Here is a 4235-nt window from a genome sequence, read left to right on the forward strand (position 1 = left end):
CGGCCCCCCCGGGGTGCGTGGTGGCGGCTGGAGCCGGCCTCCCGCCCGGCGGAGGGCTGCCACATCTCTCCTCTCCTGGCATGGCCTTACTCCTTCCCGTACCCGCCCCCCGCCCCAACCAAAAAGCTCTCGTGAAAGTTATACACCCCCCCCTCCAATTAAACTGGTGCAGCGCGGCTCCCTTTTCGATGAATTAAGCATAAAAACAAAGGCAGTAAATCCCCCATCGCTGGATGTCACGGCTCCCGAACGGGTGTACTTCCATCCCAGCCGCCCCTGACACCTCTCAGTCAGACACGAATGGTCCAGGGTCAAAATAAGTTTTCCAGTGAGAAGGATGCCCGGCTATGATAAAATCTTACAGCGGGGGGGTAGCAAATCATTTAATAAAACAATTTATGCTTGAATAATATTTCTTTTAAAATAAAATGGGGGTTTGCAAATCAGGATTTGATTTGAGAGGCATGAATTCTATTATATGTACAATTTAATCACGGGGTATTTAAAATAGACATTTCCATCTAAAATCCAATCAGAAATCAACACGGTACCTCGAGGCATTAAGATGATCATCTCCATTTTGCATTTGTAAACTGGTGGAAATAAATGTGGCTTGTGGATACCAAGAGGTCAAGTACGGCTGCTCAAATATTTTTCTTACAAAATGACGGATTTATTAGACAAATAAGTAGCCCGGCTGATGCAAAACCCCCAGTGATTGAATTTTGACGTTGAGTCAACAACAACTCGAACTACATCAGTGCTCCAAGATTTAGTTATGATGGTAGAGATTACTGAACAAATAGGAGGCAGAAATGAATACAGATTTCCTAGGATCTGCCCCTGGCACCCTCTTCTTGACATTCCCCTCCATATGCTATCCCTATTCACAGTGTATTCTAATTAAAGGACTGGGCTATGTCTTCTAATTTTACAAGAACTTTTAAATAATTAGTCTGGGGTGTGTGTTAAAAGGGAAAGCATCAGACATAAGGGGATTTCAGTCCCTTTAGGTTCTCTCCCCGGCTTTGCAGTTATCACAGTCCCCTCCGTGAGGAAGGGTGGAAAACGCCTCTGATTTGATTGCAGAAAGACATGAACCCTGATCAAACTGCCGTATGCAAACACAGGCGTCCTCGGTTCATTCCCAGCCCATTCCAAGAGGGTGGTTTGGGTTTTTTTAATTTGGGATTTTTGTTGCGAGATTTTTATTCCCACCACCCTTCCACCACCACCACCACCACCACACACACACACACACACACACACACACACACTGGAAGAGATGCTGAGGGTCCAGCATTCCTGGGAAAATCTGTCCACGGATCCCAATCGCTTGTGAAACAAGGTTGGGCTGCAGCCTGCACCGCCTCGACAGCGGCATTTTTTTCAGGCTGAACCTGCCCCTTCCCTCCTTCTCCCCTCCCTCTCTCCTTTCCCCCCTCCCCACCCTACAGGTGTATGTGTCTAGGGGAGTTCCCCCGTCTGAGCTCCCCGTTAGCTGGCAGGGAGTGGGGCGTGTGCTGCAAAGCCTGCGTGAGCTCTGGGAAAGCGATGTTATTCCTGCTTCATTTCTCCAGCGCTTTGGAGCGTTACTTTTACTTGCTAATCACGAAGGGGCGCTTAAATAATTGAGAGTACGTTTAAGCATAAAGCAGTCAGTTTCTAATCTTTTCAGGGGAAAAGGGACTAATCTGCACCTGCTGTGAGAGCCCTTTTTTTATTTATTCTGTATATTACTTCCACTCCAAGCTGGACCTGATGGCTCCAATTATAGTTGAGCCTTGCGGAATCCACACTCTCCCTTTCGCAGCCCCTTTCTCTACTCCCCTCTTCTCCGCAGGTATAAACTTTTCCTCGACAGAGAAGAGGGAGTGGGGGGATTTTGCCATGCACCATTTAGCTGAGATTATAATTTGGGGATTTTTTTAAGAGAAGCTCTTCAGAATTCCCAAGCTCTCCAAATTTCCCTTCTTTCTGTTGCCTTCACTCTACCGCATGCATATTTGTAGAAAAAAGAATCATACACTAGCTACCACGCTGATCTCAATTATTTTTTAATAGGGGATAGATCGAGAGCAGGTTTTTAGCATAGTTTTCTTCCTATTTTGCATTTAGGAATAAATTGTTTAATAAGTCTTTCTTCTGCTACTTATTTTCACATTACATTTTTACATTGGGTGGACGCTTCTCAGAGTATTGCCAAAGTTAATTCCAGATTTATATTTCTTTAACCTACTTAGGATGCAAAAAGAAAAAAAAAATCCTGTCAAATTAAAGTGAGTCCTCCTGTCTTGCCTGCTCCTAGCAAATAACTTGCAGCACCTAATAAATCCAGATGGAGTTCCTCATATAGCCCGGTGCAGAAATAATTATTGTCCTGGCTTGTTTCATGTCAGAGGCCTCTTCGGCTCATCTGTCATGAAACCAATTTCACTTTATTTACATCCATTTGCTAGTTTAATTACTGTGCTGATGAATAGCCTGAAGGAATTAAGTTACGAGTCTTTGGAAACCTAAAACGACAGATATATGGGTTACCTTTTAAATAGAGGAAGAAAATGATGAGTGGTGTGTGCACCAAAATTTAAAGGTAATAAGAGCCTTTCTCTAGCTAGGTGGAAATGAAGAATCAACTGACACTCAGTCCGTGCATTTAGCTCTGTTTTGGTGTAAAGCATTGCTTAGAAAGGCGTTCATAATTTTTTGCAGGTTAAATGCAATCTGTGTTAAAGGTTCTGAAAGATGAGTACCATCTTTAGATCTAAAAAAAAAAAAAAAAAAAAAAAAAAAGAAAAGTTAGAAATGTCTGTCTTAAAGACGGACTTCAACATAACCTTCACAATGTGTCATTCAACACAGTCAATAGGGTTACTGTCCCGCGTCTGCAATTGCAGAAATTGTCTCAAGTGCTTCTTCCCCCTAACTTGCCTCTCTGTGCTGCAACTGTACCAACAGACGGAATTTCAGCTAGCTAGAGGATCTTGCGCTTTTTTATAAACCTACGAAAAGCAGAGTTTACCCTTGTGTTCCATGTCCCTGGTCCTGCTCACGTTCTTTCCCTTCTAAGGGTGTTTTTCAACCCTTTATGGTACACACGTGCATGCCTCTTGGCCTGGAGATGAGGGGTAGGAGATCCTACCCTATCCACCCACACGCTCCACTCGAGGGGACCTGCTGCAGGGCCCTGGCACACCGAAGTGGTCCTGTTCTCCCCCTCCTCCACCACTCGATACCTCTCCGGAGCCGCTGTGGCACCTTGCAATAATATCAAAACTTTATGCGGCATGTGCCTGAGCGGAAGGTCAGTCTCTTACCCCTCATTCATCATGAAAGGAAAAACAAACAAACAAACAAAGGAACAAAACCACAAAACAAAACCCCAGCAGTCTCGGAATTAATCTGGCAGTGTTGGTTGCCCGGGCTGTGCCCCGACGTGCCAACTACTGACTGGCCAACAGGGTCCAGGAGGAGCCCACGTGAGCATGTTCATTCTAACCCTGAAGAGAAAGTTCTTCAAAACACCTCATCTTCCAAGCAAAGAGCAGAAACCAGACCCGAGATCTCGTGCATCTTCTCGGGCGCTAAGCCTTGCTGATAGGTACATCAGGACATCTTTATTTGCCTGAAGGGCAGAAGTTTAGGTGGGGCCGCCGGTCCCGTTTCGAAGGCTACGTGAAAAATTCACGTACACAAGGGCTTTCACACCGCTCTGCTACACAGACTGCTCCTTCCCCGTCTCCCTATTAATTTTGTGGATCCGGTACTTTTGTGGATCTCACGGGTTTATCCACGGGGAGGGACAAATCTCCCGTGAAGAAATGACGTGGTGCGATAGGGAGCAGGGCGCATTTAGAAGTGGTAAGGCCGGTCAGAGGTCTGGCCGCGGGAGGGGCGGTGATACTCCGCTCCTTAAAAGAAGCCTTCCCCTCGGAGGCATCCTGCGCGAGGAGAAGGCTGAAGGGGCGCAGAGAGATCCCCTTTGTCACAGAAGTTGAGCAGCACTTTAAACCCAAATCCTTTGCCAGGGAAAACGCGGCACAGTCCCCCCCCTCCTCCCTCAAATCTCGCTACCGGAGGACCTGAGCTGGTTACACGAGGGTATAAAAAAGCGGATCAAAAGAGAATTACAGCTGGGTGTTCGAGGTACTCTGGGTCTTTCTATCTGGGAGAAATGAAAGGAGAAAGTATACAGCAAAATAGGTGGGGTATTAAAAGCTCCCTCCTCCCCCCCC

The 4235-nt window shown here is 46.2% G+C and overlaps 1 long non-coding RNA gene across 1 annotated transcript in view; it reads right to left on the reverse strand.

Moving 5' to 3' along the window:
- LOC113486108 overlaps positions 1-4235 on the reverse strand; it is a 43916-nt gene that overhangs the window by 38817 nt on the left and 864 nt on the right. The window lies entirely within an intron of this gene.

This window comes from Athene cunicularia (genome assembly GCF_003259725.1).
Source record: "Athene cunicularia isolate RWA chromosome 1 unlocalized genomic scaffold, athCun1 chr1_part1, whole genome shotgun sequence".
Lineage (NCBI taxonomy): Eukaryota > Metazoa > Chordata > Aves > Strigiformes > Strigidae > Athene > Athene cunicularia.